Genomic DNA, 21828 nt, shown 5'->3' with positions numbered 1-21828 from the left:
CAGAAAATTGAATTGGTAGCCAATTCTTAAGAATTGGATGAAACGGGCAGACAAAACCTGGAGAATCTGATAACAGCAAGTTGGTATAGGAAAACCTCCCCAAAAATGAGAACCAATGAGTAACTCAGAACAGTTTCCAGAAAAAAAAAGGAAATAATCAGAGTACCTGGTTATATTTAAGAGTGAAAACCCAATGCAGAAACCTAAACTTTTGAGTATGCCAATATAAGTTGTATTAGCAAAATGTTTGGCTGCAAATCACATATATTCCAACTAATAGAGGCTTAAACAAATAAGAGTTTCTTTTCCTCATGTAAAAAGTCTAGAGATAGGCAGTTGCTGGAAATACTTTATCTGTTCATGGAAACTACTCTGCTCACTGCAGCCTCCACCTCCTGAGTTCAAGCAATTCTCCTGCCTCAGTCTCTCAAGTAGCTGGAATTATAGGTGCATGTGACCACACCCAGCTTATAGCATATATATATATATATATATATATAATTTTTTTTTTTCTAGTGGAGATCCCCATCTCTACTAAACATCTTCACCATGTTGGCCAGGCTGGTCTTGAACTCCTGATGATTCACTTGCCTCCCAATGAAACTACTCCTAACCTAGTGTGTTATCGTTCTGTTCTGCCATCTTATATTGGCTCCCATTCACATGGGTGTTACCCAATGGTTGCAAGACGGCACTACATCTTCAGACAACATGTCTGTGTTCAAAGTCAGATTAGTGGTATGGGTGGTTGTATCAGCTCATATGCCCCTTTGGAATGTAAAAACTTTCCCAAGAAATCCAGGAGAAATCAATTTACATGTCAATGGACAGAACTGTCATATAGCCACTCCCTAGCTATAAGATAATCTAGAAATTCAGTACATTCTGATTTGCTATGTGTGTTTTTTTTATTTTGTTTTTAAAAAGTGGCTATATGGGTGTCTGTTACATAAATTAGCTAATACATGATTGATAAATAAGGCAAAAATGCCATTATAAAACAATTAATATGTTATTTCCTATGTAACTCTCATATGCAAAAGGACCCAAAATATGAGAAGTAAATTCATGTTATATTAATTTTAAAATGTACATTTTTTGACATTTTAACGTTTTTGAAACCAATGGAGTTTATAATTGTTGTGGGCCAGATGGAAGTCACTATAAGTTGCCATTTCCTGTGCATGCATATGCAAACTTGGTCACAGTAGTATACATCGTCATGCATTCAAATGAATTATGCACTGTTGGTACTGCATGCCAAGCAATGCACCTGAAGGCAAGAGAAAGTGAAAAATTCCTCAAAGTCAATGAAAGAAATTTCACGACGAGAGGCTGACTGATACATCTATTAATCACATAAAACTATCATTAAGACAGAAAACATCAGTTTGTCAGAAATTTAATGCTGATTTTGAACAGAAGCTGTTTAATATTCAGTGATGCATGATTACATAAGGTTAAATGAAGCTATAAATTAGTCAAATACAAAAACAGCAGCTTCAAAATTCGTAAGTTAGTAACTTGGAAGAAAACTTCAAAATGCTTTTAAGAAATGCTATAATGCTCTTAATGGCATAGGTTATAATATCATGTGCAAAAATATGGATGACTTTGCTGAGTTGAAACGTAATATAAAAGAGTTAGACTCCAAATGTAAAGAAGTTTTAAAAATATTTAACCAATTCTCTTTATATGTAATCGTCAGTTTTAGGTATACACAAGAGTGATTTTTTTTTAATTCCATGAGCAAATTAGTCTAAAAAAACTCTTCCAATGAGTATACAACATAATTATAGCTTTGAAAATAAAATATTGTGTCATTGTTTAATTAGCATGTATCACTCTTTCTTATTAGCTGATAAATTGAGTGTTTTGTACTACAATCAAGGCATCTTAATGAATTTGATATAATCAGCAAGAAGGTGGGGGGAAGTCTTCAGATTAGCTACTCTACTGGAATCAAGAACCCTCTCTGAATATTTTTTAAAAAGATAAAAGTGAGGTCTTCATGAGTTGATCCCTCTCCAGAGACACTCACCAAGCCTTGAATGACTCATGTTTGACTCCACTACCCTCCCTCCTTGGTTTTGAAAATGGCAGCCCCACTAACCCAGAAATCTGTTTTCATCTCCATTGACTCAGTACCTACTACTTTTGTTTTAGTTGATGTTTTGCCATTATTTCCTGTTTCATTTTTTGTTTTGGGGGTAAATTTTAATATACCCAGTGGTAGCCTCTGTTTGCATCTCATATTCAAATATACAATTGATCACTAATCATCAGGGAAATGCAAATCAAAACCACAATAAGATATCATCTCACCCCAGTTACAATAGCTCTAATCAGAAGAACAAAAATAACAAATGCTGGTGAGGATGTGGAGAATGGGGAACATTCAGGCACAGCTGATAGGAATGTAAAGTAGTATAGCCATTATGGAAAACAGCATGGAGTTTCCTCAGAAAACTAAAAATAGAACTACCAGATGATCCAGCAATGGACTGTTTAGTATATAGCCAATACTAGCTTTTCTTTGTAGTTTCTTGGCCTTTATGGATTTGGATATATTTGACTTCCTTTTTTGGTATACTTTTTTTTTTTTTTTTGGATTGTGTAAGGCTGGTTTCTCCTGGCTTTCTGCTAACATCACTGACTACACCTTTTCTGTCTCCTTTGCTGAGTCTCAATTCACTTCTAATTGACTTCTAAATGTCAGTGCCCTATTCACAATCACAAAGATATGGAATCAAGCTAAGTGTTCAAGTGTCCATCAATGGATGATTGAGTATACAAAATGTGGTATGTTTATATACCATGAAATACTACTTGGCCATAAAAAAGAATGAACTTGTGTCTTTTATAGCAACTTGGATGGAACTAGGAGCCATTATCCTAAGTAAAATAACTCAGAAAGTTAAATATGCATATTTTCACTAATAAGTGGGAGCTAAACAGGGTAAACACACAGACATCAAGTATGGAATAACAGACATCAGAGACTTAGGAGGATGGGTGGATGGGAGGGGGATGAGTAATGAGAAATTACCTAAACAGTGGAATGTACATACACATTTGAGTGACAAATACACTGAGAGCCCAGGCTTCACCACCATGCAATAGATGCACGTAACACAACTGCACTTGTCCTCAAATTTGTACAAATGAGGAAAACAGAAATCTATATATTTATATATAAATAAAGACCAGTCAGGCAACCTGATTGGAAACCTTTGGTTTCAAGAAAATAAGTAAATCAATGAGTGAATGAATGAATGAATGAATGTTGGTTCCCAATACTCTTTCCTAGACCCATTATTTCTGTTTTCTTTTTTAGTCTCATGGTTTGGAACACCATCTTGATCCTAATGAGTCTCACATTTTTCTCTCCTATAATTCCATACTTATTTTATTCTAAATTAGATATGTAATAGGCATGTCTCAGAAGCAAAATCTTGATTTCTTACCATCTGCGTCCACCAAGCTTATTTCCCCCTCAACTTTTCCATTTCAGTAATTAATGCCAAAAGTCTCCCAAGTGTTCAAGCAAAATGTCCAGAAATTATCTTTGTTCATCTCTTAACTCTATCCTTCCCAAAGTGTATGTATTCTCATATATGCACGGACATACACACACACACAAACACACACACGCCATGTAATAAATTGACAAATGTCATCAATTCAGCCTCAAACGCATATCCACAGCCTATATATATACTCCACGTTTCCCATAAACATCATTGTTCAGGCTGTTATTACCTATAGGGTGAACCATTAAAAGACCTCCCAACTGTTTTCTGTGTTTCCCTGCTTGCTTTCCTATAATCCACCCACCAAAGAAGCAGAGTTATTTTTAAAATAAAATAATTCAAATTAATATCATTATTCTATTTAAAACACTCTAAGGCATTCCCATTGCACCTGAATAAAATCCCAATTTCTTAATCTGGTTGGTAAGCCCTATACAACCCTGCTGCCTGCCTACCAGTCTGTCTCATCTTGTTCATGCTTCTCTCTCACCCACTGTGCTCCACCTTCTTGCTGTTTCTTGGACACAGCCAGTTTATTCCTGTTTTAGTGCCTTGCACTAGCTGCTCCCTCTGTCTGGAATGACTTGATTCAAGGTCTTTGTGTGGCTGGTTCCATCTCTTCTTTCAGATCTTGATTTACGTCACCTATTCCGAGAAGGGTGATAACCTAATTCAGCCATGAGGTCACTTTATCACATTGATTAATCATAATTCTGTGAAAAAACATTTAACATCTTTTTTATTATATGCTTGTTTGCCTCTTCTAGAATTTAAGCATTTGAGAACAAAGATATCGCCCATCTTTGTTCACTGCTTTATCCCCAGAATCTAGAAAAGTGCCTCTCACAAGATATGAACTTAATAAATGAATTTTTAAACATGTATCCCCAAAACAAAATATAGAAAACATTAAGATTATTCCCTAAAGTAGCTCAGAGAAACAAAACACAGTGACATTGGAGGTGGCCTTCCTTAATAAAATACCTTGCTTACTTCCTTTTCCATCTGGCAGTAGTTGTTTTGGGGACAGGACTCAACAGGCCCAGTGAGAAGGCACAGCAGCTTTTGCTTAGTCCATTCTGTTAATTCCAGAATGATTTGAAGGCTTAGAGAAGAAATCACAAAACCAAAAACATATGACCTCTGACACAATCATCTTGTAGTAACCATATTTCTGAAAAAAACTGCCACAGGCAATTTAGGAGAAGACCCCGAACTAAGAGGTGGGCTCAGTCCTCATCAGGAAATATCAAGAAGTACCCCTTGCCTTCTCCTTCAATTCTTTTAAACCAGATAAGTAAGAACATTTAAGCTGTGTTTGTGGAATCAGTTGAAAATGGTTTAGCCAGGGAAATTATTTTTTTTCCCCCTTTCTAAAATCCTTTTGGTTTTGCTCTGATTTCACTTTTTCTCTCATTCTCTGATGACACTGTTCAATGACTGATTTTATTTCTCTAAAAGGTTAAAGCTAGTGCTTGGACAGGGCAATCTGGGGGCATGAGGAGCATCTAGACCAGATACCAGGTGACTTCCGCCCTGAGTTGGCTAGGCAGTGAAAGTGCCATGACACCAGGTTTGACCCTAATGCACAGAGCAGCAGGTGGGGCTTAGAGGGCCTCTCTAAACTGCCTTTGCCCAAAATGCCCAGGGTGAAATGGCCACTTGCAGTGCAGGGCGGTGGGAAGAGGAGAGGCCTGACCACTGTGACCATTAAAGGTTTGCATTTCCCTTCCTTTGAAATGGAAGTTTCAAGAAAACCTAGAAGTGAATACAGGTTAAGAGTCAACTGAAAATATTGATTGTACAAACTTTTATTCTACATTTTAGATCCAATCAAGTAAATTAGGACTAAGCAAAAGCTGCTGTGCCTTCTCACTGGGCCTGTTGAGACCTGTCCCCAAAGCAACTACTGCCAGATGGAAAAGGAAGCAAGCAGGGTATTTTATTAAGGAAGGCCACCTCCAATGTCACTGTGTTTTGGTAAGGAAGAATGCCTTAAGATTTTTCAACAGAAGGAATAATAGAGCTGTTATGACAATTACAATTATGCTCCGATGATTTTGAGTCCAGAAAATCTTTGATTAAACTGAATCTTCTCCATTGGAAGCAGGAATCTAAAGAATCATTCACACATGAAGGTATAACCAATTCTTTACTCACAGAACTTAAGAACTAAAATTATTGACTGCTCTGGGAAGTCCATTATGCATCTTGTTAAAATTCTGCCCTTGTTAAAATTCTCCCCTCTGTTAGCCTGTTTTTGCTTTGCTATAATGAAATACCTTATAACATAAGTTATAAAGAAAAGTGGTTTATTTGGCTCGTAGTTCTATAGGAAGCATGGCCCTGGCATCTGCTCCTGGTGAGGGCCTCAGGAAGCTTCCAATCATGGCAGAATGTGAAGGGGGAGCAGGCATGTCACTCAGTGAGAGTGGGAGCAAGACAGAGGGAGCAAGGGCGGGGGAGGCGCCACAGTGTTTTGAACAACGAGATCTCACATGAACTCAGAGCAAGAACCCACTCATTACTTCGAAGACAGGACTGAGCCATGAGAGATCTGCCCCCATGACCCAAGCATCTCTCACCAGGCCCCATTTCCAACATTGGGGATCACATTTCAACATGGGATTTGGAAGAGAAACACATCCAAACCATATCACCCTCTTCACAAGGTCAGGGCCCAGAGTGTGAATTACCTGCTACAATCTTCAAAGTGCCATAAATTGTGGAAGCTGCTTGATTTCCTGCTCTGTGGTCTTTGGGTAAGAAGTACTAGAGGTCCATTCAAAATAGCTTATGCTTAAAAGTAGAAATTTGGTGTAATGGTATGGGATTTGATTACACAAGCTAAGGGGAGAACACATCTGATCCCTAGAAACAAATAGAAGCAGGGACTTAGGCTGGCTTTCATATCTGGACTCTTCTTTTTTGGTGGGGGGCGTGGCTAATTCTTCCCTCGCTTTCTTTAGAGTGGCCTCCTCTGCTTCTCCAGTCACCCAGGTAGAGAAAGTGATCCCAATAGTTCTAAGTTTAGATATTATATTTTCTGCTACTATGTCAGAGAATGATCTCTCTCAGTTCTGATTACAAATTCCTAAGAAAGAAATAAGTGTGCTTTGACCATTTCCTCCAATCTTAGTGTAGCTCCTTGCTACATACCAGCTGATCCTTCTAAAGTTTCTCCCATCTTTGAAAGAAAGCCTACCATTTCTCTCATATCAAGAAATCAGTCAACTATGATCACTTTAATCATAGCTTCAGACTATTTAATGTCTGAAGAAGGAAACCAATGGTTACCGAATATCTACTATGTGTTTGCTAATTTTATGTGAAGTATCTCATTTAATCTCCACAATAAATATGAGGATAGGCCTTAGGCCTTTGTAATAAATGAAAAAAAGCATTTATACATACAGACCTTAATGTAGCACGCTCAGTAACACGGCCAGCATGTGTCAAGGCTAAGCCTCTCTGTGAAATTCAGAAATTTTTTCTTACATTCTACTCCCCTCAATTTTTAAAATTTTTTTTAAATATAAGGACACCTTATAATCTTTTCTTGAGATTTTTGGTCTAAGAGATCTGGGTTTTCCATATCTCACCAGACTGTGAGTACTTGTGATATTGTAAAATAATTATTTGGTCTTCTTCCCCATTTTCTCACATACAACTCCTAAAATCCTCAGAATATCCAAAGTGATATCTTTTTGTGTGCTAATGAATTGACTGATGGCTGGCAGCTCCTAAGTAGCTTCAGTATGGGGCCTGGTCACTGGAAAGACTAAGGCAGGGTTAGAGGGTTGGGACTTTTCCTCCCCTCAACCTCCAGGGAATGAAGAAGGGCTAAAGGTTGAGTTGATCACCAATGGCCGATGGTTTGATTAATCATTCTTGTGTAATGAAACCTCCATAACAACCCAAAGGGACAGGGTTCACAGAGCTTCCGGACAGCTGAACACATGGAGGTTCCTGAAAGGTGGCATGCCCAGAGAGGGCATGGAAGCTCCATGCACCTTCCCCTATACCTTGCCCTCCCCATGTCGTTATCTACATCCTTTGTTATGTTGTTTACAATAAACCTGTAAACCTAAGTGTTTCCCTGAGTTTGTTACCCGTGGAAGGTATCCGAGTTGCCAGGAGTGACTCCATGCAGGTCTATGACAACCTCAATTCTTGCCTCCTCAGAAAAAAGAATTCAACTGAGGGGCAAAGGCAGAAAAAGAGACCTAGGCAAGTTTCAGAGCAGCAGTGGAAGTTTATTTTAAAAAGCTTTAGAACAGAAAAGAAAGTATGCTTGGAAGAGACCCAAGCATGTGACTTGAAGAACAAGTGTGGTCTTTAACCTGGATCCTAGGACTTTATAGGCTGGCCCCTTTCCCATGATTCTACCTTAGGGTGGGCTGCCTGCATGCACAGTACCCTCCTTATGCTTGGGAAATGAGCACATGCAGTGTGTTTAAGAAGTTGTACACATGCCCATCTGAGGCTTTTCTTCCCTTTTCTGGTGGAGTGTGCCTGGAATATCATACTCAGCCATTTTGTCTCTTAATGTGCATGCCCAGAAATTTGCTCCCCACTGGCATCTGCATTCAATTAACACTTTAGTGCAACCGGTGTAGATCATGAGGAAGTGGCCTTTCCCTGGCACTGGCTGGCAACTTATCACTTTTAGAGAGGCAATGTGATAATTGCCAAACCATCACCCAACATTCCTAGTAGGTGAGGGAGGACCCTCTCCTGCCCCACTCATGCCTGTCTAACTACCTGTAACAAGTTCTGTGAGCCACTCTAGCAAACTAATCGAACAGGAGAAGGAAATTTTGGGAACTTCTATTTATAGCCAGTCAGAAGCACAGATAAAAAAACCTGGGGCTTGTGATTGGCATCCAAAGTCGAGGGCAGTCTTGTGGGACTGAGCACCCAACCTACGGTATCTGATGCTATCTCCAGGTAGATGGTGTCAGGATTGAAGTGGAGGATACCGAATGCTGGTGTCCACTGCAGAATTGATCACTTGCTTGGTGTGTGGGGTGCAGGGGAGGACCCACATTTGGTCACAGAAGTCTTCTGTGTTCATTGTTGTGGGATGAGAGCAGAGGAAAATCTATTTTCTCCACAGTTTGTTTTTCCTCACACAGTACTTATGTGCTTATATTAAGTTGAGCAATCCACATTTCATTGGCTTATTAACCCCTTCACTATTCAAATCCCATCAATGACTCTGGCCTACCTTCTCCCTAGTGGCCTCAAGGGCATCTCACCTGAGCTCACAGGCAGGCCCTCCTAGACTTGCCTCCTCCCATCCCCTGAGCAGTGATCCATGGCCCAAGGAGCCCTTTGAGATGGCAGTCTCCAGATTTTCCTAATGCAGACGCTCATGGCAAAAATGCTGCTCACTATGCCATGAGTCCTACAGCTTGCTTTCTCCAAAGCTGCAAAATCTTGAGATGATCTGGAAGCTCTGTTTCAGTTTCAAAGTTAAGGGCACTGAGATATCATTTTGTTCTATTTAGAAGTGGATGGAAGACTCCTCTCTCTCACTTTCTCCTGTTCTTTTTTAAATGTTTATGCAGGAAAGATGCTATGCTTCACTCATCTTTGAATCCTGTGAGATAGAGATAAACAAACCAAGTGAGCACTAAGTAAACGCTTGATGAATAAATAAAATCTGTGGGTGTTAAGTGCCTGATCTCAACTCAGTTGTTGGATTGTTTTGTTTTAATATACCTTCTAACTGCTGCATGAAACCGAAATAGCAAAACGGGGAATGGTTCTGTTAGACCCTCATCCTCAGGAGGCTTGTCCTGGAAACGTGATCCTTATGGACCAGCATTTCTCAAAGTATGTTTCATGGAACATTATTCTGGTAAGATCTAAGCAGATAGCAACTCTGAAACCCAGTAAGAGTTGACTTTGTAAGAAAAATGCATGCACATTCCTCTATCAGAGAGCAATGTGTAGAGTAGCCTATGAAGGACTGTTAACTTTGAATAACAAGTTCTTTTCCAAATGCATGTGGCCATAGAAATACTTGCTCACTTAACACCTATTAACATTACTTGTAACTAAAGGCATATTAATAAGGAAATATTCCTCTTAATGTAGTGTTCTTAAAGAGGAAAATATTTCATCAAAATCATATCTGGAGAGCCATGATGTAAGACTGCAGCGCTCAAGGAAAACTTCATTCCCATTCCCCAATGCACGATCCCCTTTGGTAGTTATGTAGTAGCTGGGCCTTTCCCAGATATCTTCTCCAGTAAAATTGACAACCCAGTCAGACTGGAAAGAAATCATGTGTCCATAAATCCCCACTTTCAGGCCTACTGCACCCTTGGCTCTCCGTCTCTGTGGCTGACTATTCACGTAAAACATGGTGCAGCTAGAAGGTAAAGAAAGTAAAGATAAAGTGAAATCTAGTTTGTCTCCAGCACTTTTTAATGGTCCAAGATGGTTTCAAGTCTTTTGCTCAATTTTGGAAACATCTATTATCAATGGATCACAGTAATCCTGATCATGGGAATAAAGTCAAAGCCAACAATTTTAGCAAAATTAACAATAATTGTACCCCAGGAAGAGACAGTTACTTATTTTCTTTTTACATGTAAGTAGTCACATTTAAGTTTCTGTAACAGTCATTTTCTAGGAACAATAGGAATGATTACACCTGAGCTTAGCTATACAGTGATATCAAATACAAGTTTTGGTATCTCTCCAGATTATCTAAACTACTAAACCAAGCTAGTAGATTTAAAGCAGTGGCCTCTAAAATAGGATGTATTTATGTAAGGGGTTTTCAAGATGATGTACTGGGATACTGAGAAGAATTCTAACACTGGAGAAAAATAATAGAACTTTAACTTTTATCCTTTTCCTATTAATGCTTCTACTTTCTTTGTATTTTCTAAGGTACATAGCACCATTTCAGTAAGTTCTTTTTTTTTTTCAGGCTAAGGAATTCTCTTTTTATGGCATCTACAGCTTTAATGAGAAAGAACTAGACATTGAACTAACATCTGGCCTGTCCCAAACCACACTGAATAAAGAATCAGGTTCTAAAATTAAAGTGCCACCAGTTAATTTTAAAGCAGGTAGTCTATGGAACACTGACTGCTAGTCCTATTATGGATTATTATGCAGAATGCTCGGTGTTCCAAATATCTTTAGAAACTTTGTTTTGTAATTTTTCAATCCGTTAACGATCTTCAGTTCCACATTGTTGAACAGGAGATGTTCAGTTCTATTGACTTTGAACATTGCCTGTTGTTCCTCTGACATTAAATGCAGGCCTGGGACCCCCAAGACATTTCCACAGAAGAGCCACTGATGGTAGTTAGCTATAACTTATCTATAAAGAGAAAGACCTTTAAGAAGACAATAACTGCTGTTTATAAATCACTCTGTAATTTGTCCTCAAATTAAAAGTTGTTATGATTCAACATTAAGATGATAAATTCTGAGTGGGAAAATTGAGACTATCATTAATTTTTTATAATGAAGAAGATTCATTTTCAAAATAGACTTGGAGTGGCTTTGCTGATTAGCATAATAATAAGATGGTATAGTCTCAAATATCATTATTAACCTTCTAAAAAAAAATTGGAAACCAAAGCATTGTCAGTCTCTATAATTTCACCAGTGCAAGGAAAAAGGTAAGCCATAGGTTTCATGAAATCAATGAATGAGTTATTGTTTCTACAAAACATTCATAATTTGTGTGCATGAGTCTGTGTTTGTTTTCCTTTTTCCCTCATTATTTGACCATGCTGCATGTGAAACAGATCTGTGAGTACATCTGTAACAACATTGCTGGGACTTTAATAAATATAAATAAGACAAATTAAATCAGGTAAAAACTTAATCAAGAAAATGGGATTTGTTCAGTATCTTGAAGGCTTAGCACCTTGTGGAAGCTCAATAAATATTAAATCAAGGTAACAACATTTAAGACCTGTTGAATCACAAGGAAAAACTAATTTCAAAGTCCTCAGCTATCTATAAAGGACCCCCCGCTTCCAGGCACTGAATTCTAATTTTAGGTTTCTACCAGGTATGCTTTAACAGATAAGCTTATAACAGTCTGCATAGGGAAAGATATTATTTGTGATGCAAAGAAGAGTGAAAGCTTTTTGAATATAATGAATAAAACTCCTAGAATAGAAGACTGAAAACCCCAGGAAGAAAATGATTCATCAGATCAATCGTTGAATAATTTTCTCTACTCTCTAATTGTAAAAATGCTTTGAGAATCTCAAAGCCAAGTTTCAAATCTAAAGCCAAGTTTCAATAACTTCATAGGTGAATTGAGAGCTGTGTGTGGGCTAGAATAACTTGAAGTAAAGCCAGTGAACACAGATTAGCTCTGGATAGTCTTACTCTGCAACTTTCTGGAGCCTCCTCTAGAAAAGTTAGGTTTACCAAATAAACCTAGATTTCATAATATTACTTATATAAAAAGATGCTCAACAACATCCTGTATACTTTGGAGTTGCTTCTAGAAAAGTCCCATAAAGATTTTTAATAAGACCAGGTTCCTATTGTAGATCAGGTGCCCAGTGTTCAAGTCAGGGTCCTGGCCTCGGCATTTAGTAGGTAGTTGTGTGACCTGAGCATTTCCTTTAACCTCTCTGGTCCTCAGATCTATTGTAAGTAAAATAGCGATGGTAACACTATGTCAAAAGGTTTCTGTGCAGATTAAGAGAGAAAATATACGGGAAATAAACTGCATATAAGAAGCTTGGAATAAATAATTGTTAAATCTAAAAGGGATCTAAAAGAATCTACAATCTAAGACTCTCCAAGTGAAGCAGATGAAAGCCTTTGGCTGCTATATTGGTTAACTACAGAATGCTGGAGAGTATCCGCAAGTAGCATCAGGCCATAGGGTATCTACCACCAATTCCCATCCATGGATGGGAAGAAGATTTTAGAAAGACTCTGGGATGGCTTCAGAAAGTCCAGAGGGCACTGGACTGAGTCAACACACTCAGGTACACTTTAATGCCCCCTTTGGAAGTCAATACCATATTCAGTTTCCCAACATAGAAAGGCTTTTGAAAGATGAACCAATTCTGCACCACCTACAAAGCTTCAGATTACTTGAAGTACTCATTAATTCCCATGACATTTTCTGCCTGTTGAAATTGTTCAATGCTTACCTCAAACTTGGCTTTTCCCAAATATTTCCCCATATCAAATGTTTGCTTTCCCACCATTGAAAATCATATTGCATTTTGCATCTATACACATATCTCAATTTATCTTAACTTACATTTATTTGTATGATTGTCTTACTGTCTATGTTAATCTGCTATTGCCATCATAATGCTGCAAGAAAAAAACCCCAAATATTAATGGCTTCCAACCACAACCACTGAGTTTTCTCCTTTTACTGTGTTTGTCATTTTCCTATGACCGGTGACTATCAGGTGCATGTTCTTTCCATGGTGGGTCACAGTAGTATTAGAAGATAAGCCAAACCACACAAACACATTTTGAACCTCTTCTACATCATGCACAATGACATTCCAGGGGCCAAGAGAAGTCACGTGATCAAGCCTAACATCCATTGGGCAGGGGCATATATTTCATATACACTAGTGGAAGGCTTGTCAATGGCACAAAGGTGTAAAAAATTGAGAACAATTATCCGGTATCATATTATGTATAGCATATAGCAGGCTCTATTATGCCAAATAAGTATTGCTCATTTATGGAGTCTAAACAGCTGTGTGCTTTAAAAGCATTTGCTCCCACCCAGATTCATAAAGCAAGTCCTTAGAGACCTAGAAAGGGACTTAGACTCCCATACAATAATAATGGGAGACTTTAACACCCCACTGTCAAAATTAGACAGATCAACGAGACAGAAAGTTAACAAGGATATCCAGGAATTGAACTCAGCTCTGCACCAAGCAGACCTAATAGACATCTACAGAACTCTCCACCCCAAATCAACAGAATATACATTCTTTTCAGCACCACACCACACCTATTCCAAAATTGGCCACATAGTTGGAAGTAAAGCACACCTCAGCAAATGTAAAAGAACAAAAATTATAACACATTGTCTCTCAGACCACAGTGCAATCAAACTAGAACTCAGGATTAAGAAACTCACCCCAAACCGCTCAACTACATGGAAAGTGAACAATCTGCTCCTGAATGACTACTGGGTACAGAACGAAATAAAGGCAGAAATAAAGATGATCTTTGAAACCAATGAGAACAAAGACACAACATACCAGAATCTCTAGGACACATTCAAAGCAGTGTGTAGAGGGAAATTTATAGCACTAAATGCCCACAAGAGAAAGCAGGAAAGATCTAAAATTGACACCCTAACATCACAATTAAAAGAACTAGAGAAGCAAGAGCAAACACATTCAAAAGCTAGCAGAAGGCAAGAAATAACTAAGATCAGAGCAGAACTGAAGGAAATAAAGACACAAAAAACCCTTCAAAAAATCAATGAATCAGAAATAATGCCACATATCTACACCTATCTGATCTTTGACAAACCTGACAAAAACAAGAAATGGGGAAAGGATTCCCTATTTAACAAATGATTCTGGGAAAACTGGCTAGCCATATGTAGAAAGCTGAAACTGGATCCCTTCCTTACACCTTATACTAAAATTAATTCAAGATGGATTAAAGATTTAAATGTTAGACCTAAAACCATAAAAACCCTAGAAGAAAACCTAGGCAATACCATTCAGGACATAGGAATGGGCAAGGACTTCATGTCTAAAACACCAAAAGCAATGGCAACAAAAGCCAAAATTGACAAATGGGATCTAATTAAACTAAAGAGCTTCTGCACAGCAAAAGAAAATACCATCAGAGTGAACAGGCAACCTACAGAATGGGAGAAAATTTTTGCAATCTATTCATCTGACAAAGGGCTAATATCCAGAATCTACAATGAACTCAAACAAATTTACAAGCAAAAAACAAACAACCCCATCAAAAAGTGGGCGAAGGACATGAACAGACACTTCTCAAAAGAAGACATTTATGCAGCCAAAAAACACATGAAAAAATGCTCACCATCAGTGGCCATCAGAGAAATGCAAATCAAAACCACAATGAGATACCATCTCACACAAGTTAGAATGACGATCATTAAAAAGTCACGAAACAACAGGTGCTGGAGAGGATGTGGAGAAATAGGGACACTTTTACACTGTTGGTGGGACTGTAAACTAGTTCAACCATTGTGGAAGTCAGTGTGGCGATTCCTCAGGGATCTAGAACTGGAAATACCATTTGACCCAGCCATCCCATTACTGGGTATATACCCAAAGGATTATAAATCATGCTGCTATAAAGACATATGCACACGTATGTTTATTGCGGCACTATTCACAATAGCAAAGACTTGGAAGCAACCCAAATGTCCAACAATGATAGACTGGATTAAGAAAATGTGGCATATATACACCATGGAATACTATGCAGCCATAAAAAAATGATGAGTTCATGTCTTTGTAGGGACATGGATGAAGCTGGAAACCATCATTCTCAGAAAGCTATTGCAAGGACAAAAAACCCAACACTGCATGTTCTCACTCATAGATGGGAATTGAACGATGAGAACCCATGGACTCAGGAAGGGGAACATCACACACCGGGGCCTGTTGTGGGGTGGGGGGAGGGGGGAGGGGGGAGGGATAGCATTTGGAGATATACCTAATGTTAAATGATGAGTTAATGGGTGCAGCACACCAACATGGCACATGTATATAAATGTAACACACCTGCACGTTGTGCACATGCACATGTACCCTAAAACTTAAAGTATAATAAAAGAAAAAAAAAAAGCATTTTCTCCCTCCATCAATTAATTCCCAGTTAAGTACTGAAAACCCAAAGCAATCCCATTCCTAGCACAGTGTCTGGCACTTAGGAAACACACAGCAAATGTTTGCTGAATTAATTTCTTGAATGAAGAAAAGTTCCCTTAATCCATATCAGGCACTTAAGTGGAACTTCTTTACACCGTTTTTGTGCTTCTTGAAGCCACAAAAGATTTAACCTGAAAACCTAATCAATAGCACTTCAATAGCACTCCCATCAATAGTACTCCCAAAACTGTGGGCTCTAAGAATCAGGCAGCGTCTTGAGTGATTAAAAAGAGGATTATCACCCTTATAGTCTTTATTAAATGCATGGGAGCTGAGTCATTTCTGTGGTTTATTACACAAAGCAGGGCACTACATCAAGGAGGGAGACAAACATTTAGCTTTGCCTTTTTGTGAATGAGCCTTAGAATAAAGCCAGATCTGCTTTTCTGGAGGACGCTTCTTTGCCATTCTCATTTTTTATTTTATAACTTCCTTTAGGCATTTAAAGTCTATGAGATCTGAAGAGTTGAATTTGGTAAGTAGAAACAAAATTATTGAGTCTTCATTTGCTGATTGTATCCATGGAAAAAGAAATTTTACTGCCTTTCTCAGAGCATTGAATTTTTCACTCTTAGGCTATAGCAACAAAGTGGAAAACTTATTCCTGGTCTCTTCCCTATAGAGTGACAGTCAAGTTTCAACTACAAAGATGCCTCAAGGCCCAGTGATTATTTAATTATCTCCTGGAAAATAATTTCCGAATGTGACAAGGGCATCAACAATCTCCTCAAGCCTGCTAAATTTACTTCTTCTGTCACCTTGTCGACTGTCTCCTCATATTACTTCCCCTGCAGGGTCATATCTAAATTTCATGGAGCCTCAGGTTTATATAATTGGGAAGAAGGCTCTAAAGAAAAGGCTGGAAAATTACCAAGACAACATTAGATTTAAACAAAAGCCTGCCAGTGAAGACACCTGAAAACTTAAGCTTCATTAGCTTCAGGATTAATCCACTTATAGGCTCCCCTTATAACGAATGTTGCCAGATAAAATACAGGATGCCCAGTTAAATTTGAATTTTAGGTAAACAATAAATAACTTTTTTATTATAAGAATATAGTCTTGGGGACAGATTTATACTAAAATATTATTCATTGCTTATCTGAAATTCATATTCAACCGGGCATCCTGTATTTATATTTACTAAATCTGACAACTCTACTTAAAACATGGAGAGAAAAGGCAGACACCTAAGTTCCTAAAATAAATCTATAATACCCATGTGGGTCTCTTTAGGCCTTCTCTGACTTTCCTAGATAATTAGGATCTTGGTCTTTATATGAATAAATATTGCAGAATTGAGTTTCATTCACCCCTGGTTAAATGCTATAAATTTTTAATTAATTTTTATATCTAAAAATTCTATGTGGAAGAGATATGGCATGAATGAATGCTTTTCATTCAAAAATAACTTCAGTAGCAAAGAGACAATGGTAATTAGAAATAAATGCCAATAGATTGTCATATGAAAGAAAAGTAACTTTGTCACACTCAAATTCCCTCGGTAACATATTCTAACCTCTCCTAGCCTTTACAGTGAAGATGCCCTATCATCTTCAAAATTTGCAACCTAAACCATCCTGCTTGAATTTAACCCTCTTGTCCTCTCCTTAATTTAATGGGAAATATCAGTAATTAATATATGGCTTTCCAGACTGGAACACTGTTGTCTTTCTCAGGCTACTCTTCTCCAAGTAAAACAAACAAACAAAAAGCCTGCATTGCATTAGTGTCTGCTCCAGGGAGTGTCTCCCAGCACTCTCACAGAGCGGACTCCTCCATGCACAGATACTCCCCACACCTCAAGATACTTTAGTTTTAAGGTCTGGCCACAGGAAAGAATGTTAAGGAAAATTTTAACTGAATGTTGAATATAATTTGAAAATAATCTCATAGATACAAATTTCTGTACTATTTTTAAGATGTTTTGGGAAACTTCATGTGTATTTCGAATTTGTCCTCATACTGACAATAAAATGGAAGTCCTTGTCAGATAAAAGAGAGCGGAAATGTGTTTCTATGAGCCATATAGTAACCAAAGAATGAAATTCTCTATCGATGAGTCACATGCCTAATAGTTTGGTTAGATATGTATTCAGGTGCACAGAGCAAATATTGAACTGAAAAAATGACTCTGAATGCAATCCAAAAATGTTCACAAGACTGATATTATTAAAAGAAATATAAAATTCAGTACATTCCTTCTGAAGTTACAATTTTGAAAGCAATACACAGTTTATTTATAAGTTCTATTAGTTTCTTTTGAAATGCTTATCTCTTTGTAATTGCAAATTTTTTTCTTCATATGTAAATGGAGAAAATAAAAGCACTTATTTCATTGAGGTGTTGTAGGGATTAAATGAGACTATATTTAAAGCACAACACAATGACTATAATACAATAAGCACTTGATAAATATTTTCTATCAGTATCATTTTCACTACTCATTTTTAATAAGTTACCAAATATATATATATAGGAGATATTCTTTTCTGCCCTTTCTCTTCTTTTAGTTTCTTTCTTATGCCTCTGAGTACTTGCCATATTGTCAATTATTTAATAGTTGCATGAGTATAAATATAGATTTTTAAGTAGGGAAAATCAATAATTTTGTATTTGATCAATATTTTTATATCCTACAAATGTATGTAATATACCTCAGAATTCTGATAGTATTGTACAATTGATTCTTGAACAACTTGATTTTGAACTATGTGGGTCCACTTGCACGTGAGTTTTTTTCAATAAATATATATATAAATTTAATATATAAATATATTTCATATGATATATAATATATTTTATATAATATAAAAATATATAAATTTTTGGGGGATTTACAACAATTTGAAAAATGTTGCACACAAAACACCTAGCCTAGGAATATCAAAAAAGAAAAAGGTAAGTATGCATTAATGCACAAAATCTATGTAGATATTAATCTATTTTATCATCTACTATCATAAAATACACACAAATCCACTATACAAAGTTAAAATTTATTGAAACATGCACCCAAACACAAACCGTACATGGCACCATTCATGGTGGAGAGAAACGTAAACAAACGTAAAGATGCAGTATTAAATCATGACTGCATAAAATTAACTGTAGTACATACTGTACAACAGTAATCAATTCATAGCCACTTCCTGTTGTTCTTGCAGTGAGCTCAAGTGTTGCAAGTATCCATTTAAAATACTTTGTGACACTAATCATTTCTGCATGAGGAGTTCATTCCTCTAATAAATTGCAGTAAAAAGGGATCTCTTGTGTTTCTCATGTATTTTTCATTTTGTTTAGTGCAATACTTTCAACCTTGCCTAACAACATGGAACACACACGAAGTGCCACTAGTGATGCTGGAAGTGCTTCCGAGAAGCAGAGAAGTCATGGCGTTGCAAAAAAAGCTGAATTGCTTGATATGTACCATAGACTGAGATTTGCAGCTGCAGTTACCTGCCATTTCAGAGATTCATCTTGTAAACAAATGACTAAACTTGTGGTATCAATAAATACAATACAGTACTATAATATATTTCCTCTTATGATTTTCTTCATAACATTTTCTTTTCTCTAGCTTTCTTTATGGTAAGAATATACTATATAATACATATAAATTGCAAAATATTTGTTAATTGATTAATTGGTAAGGCTTTTGGGCAACATGGTCTATTAGTAGTTAAGTTTGTGGGGAGTCAAAAGTTCTATGTAGATTTTCAAGTGTTGAGGATCAGTACCCCAATCCCCATTTTGTTAAAGAGACAATTTTATTTACAATTCTATTATAAAATACATTCATTTCAATGCTAATCAAGTTGATTTCAAGAATTATTGGTGCTAAATAAGTATAAATATCGTATTAAAATTTGACCTTAAAATAAGGTGAAATCTATGCCTCCATAACTTTTATTCATTGCTATTAGTTCTGCCCTCTGAAGAAGCATTCTTTCTTTCATTGAGTAATCCAATACGATTCTTCCTTTGGCAGCTCTTCAAGTACCATCAGAAAATGTCTCCTTAGTAGCTGCCCACATCAGGTCGTTTTTTTCCTCAGCTTAGTTTACTTTACCTTATAAAAACATTGAGAGCCTACAGTACACTAGGAGTTATTCTGCACACTAAAAACAAAAAGAATGAAACACAATCCCTGACTGCAAAAAGAATAATTTAATGGGAAGGCAGATGAAGACAGAGAAACTTAATACAAAATAAAATTATTGAGTTGGGACAGTTCTAGGAATGAGACACACCTACCCTTATTATTCTTCATGATTATCCTTCCCAGCCTTTTACTTTCCTTTTACCTTCTTTTGTATACCCTGCAGCACAGAGGTTCTCAATCAGGGCAATTTTGCCTTCCAGGAGATGTTTGGCAATGTCTGGACATTTTTGTTGTCTTTCTGGGTGGGAACATGGAAGTTCTAGTGGCATCTAATGGATAAAGGCCAGCAACGTGCTAAAAATTCTCAGGAGACTGCCCATGCCGCCCTCAACAAGGAATTATCTGATCAAAATGTTCCATAGCTTGAGAAACCCTACCTAGCTTTTTTTTTTTTTTTTTTTTTTTTTTTTTTTTTTTTTTTTTTTGAGACAGGGCGTTGCTCTGTCGCCCAGGCTGGACTTCATGATCATGGCTCATTGCAGTTCAGCCTCCTTTGCTCAAGCAATCCTTTCTCCTGGGCATCCCAAAGTGCTGGAATTGTAGGTGTGAGCCACCGCACCTGACCCCTACCTAGCTTTTCAATGTCCTTTGTAAAGTGTGGAATTTAGCTTAAAAAAAGGACACATAATTCTAGCTGTCATCTGACCAATTTGAATACAGAACAACTCTTATATTGCTGAATCTACGCTTTGCACTTGAATTAATTAGCCTAAAATGGAACTTAAAAAATTGAATATCCATTCACAGTATTGGCACACAAGGAACTTATAAAACTACATTGTTCAATTTTTTTCCATATAAGTTGTTTTGTTCACTTCTACCTACAGTTCTAGCCTACTGAGAACTTCTGAACCTAATTTAGCTATTGTCAAGTTTGATATGTTCGACTTTTACATCTTTATCCAAATACTGGCAAAAACATCAAGAAGACTAAACCCTATATTATTAAACTGCAAAAGTAACTTGAAAGCTTGAAATTGGTCAAGAAAACAGGACTCCTAGGAACAGATTTTCAATAATGAGTCTGCTACATGACACGAACATTATTACTTGCCCCCAGAAACAATGCTGTGGGAGTATGGGTTAGTCAGGGTTCTCCAGAGAAACAGAACCAATAAGTATATATATACACATATATATGTGTGTGTATGTGTGTATATATATACACACATACATACATATATATACACATACATACATATATACACATACATATATATATACATGGGAATTGGCTTACATGTTGGAGGGAATGGTATAAGTCCCAGAGTCCGACGACCCCATAACAAGAACCTCCTATCCAAGGGCAGGAGAATCTGGATGTCTCAGCTCGAGAACATAGACTTTGCTCTCCTTCTGCACTTTTGTTCTATTTAAGCAGATTGACTAAGGTTGAACCACATTAATGAGAGCAATCTTCTTTACTTAGTCTATTGATTCAAATGTTAATCTTTTTCAGAAATGCTCTCAAAGATACACTTAGGAGGAATGTATACCAGTTACGTGAGCATCCCTTAGTTTAGTCAGATTGACATATTAAACTAACCATCATGGAATAAATAGTATTAGACTCATTTCCCAGCTAAAGACACTGAGGTTCTGTGAGACTAGGGGACACACCCAGGGACACACAGCAAGTAAGTGAGCAGGAAGGATTGTTATACCACCTACATATAATTTCAAACACCATGAACAGTCTTTCTAGTACATTGTTTCAAAAAACAACAACCAGATGCCAATATTGAGTACGTACAACAAAGCTTTACCTATGTAGCTAATCTTCACAACACGTTTGCAATGCAGGCATTACTGCATTCATGTTACAGAGGTGGAAACACTGAAGGTTTAGAACAGCTGTGATTTGACCATAGGCATGTAACTACTAAAAATCAGACCTACAATTCATGCCTCATTCATGTGGCCCTAACACTGCCACATTGCCTCCCACCAGAGGCCATATATCCACTTACTACACAGCCAGCCAGTCCTCATTTCCATTTTGTACAAAGAGTTGTCCTGGAGTCTCTTTGCCAAATGCTTTCTAGAATAGCAGTATATTTTGCTTTTGCTTATTGAGACTCTTATCACATTCATGTATTTAGGAAGAATGTAAGTTTATGGGTAGGTGATTTTTAAAAATTCCAGGGAAAACCATAGAAGCAGTCTAGTTCTTCACTCATCATTAAAACATACGGAAAGAAGCTATCAATTTTCCCATATG

The 21828-nt window shown here is 37.2% G+C and overlaps 1 long non-coding RNA gene across 1 annotated transcript in view; it reads right to left on the bottom strand.

The window, feature by feature from the left end:
• Nucleotides 1-3688: 3688 nt before the first annotated feature.
• LOC130540713 (uncharacterized) overlaps nucleotides 3689-21828 on the bottom strand; it is a 29099-nt gene continuing 10959 nt past the window's right edge. The window contains exons 2-3 of the long non-coding RNA XR_008954706.2: nucleotides 8795-9138; nucleotides 3689-4246 (exon numbers count right to left, since the gene is read on the bottom strand). This is a non-coding gene — a long non-coding RNA (uncharacterized LOC130540713). The remainder of the gene's footprint in view (nucleotides 4247-8794; nucleotides 9139-21828) is intronic.

The sequence above is a fragment of the Pan paniscus genome, chromosome 14, assembly GCF_029289425.2.
Source record: "Pan paniscus chromosome 14, NHGRI_mPanPan1-v2.0_pri, whole genome shotgun sequence".
Lineage (NCBI taxonomy): Eukaryota > Metazoa > Chordata > Mammalia > Primates > Hominidae > Pan > Pan paniscus.
This window is presented reverse-complemented; position numbering and strand designations above follow the sequence as displayed.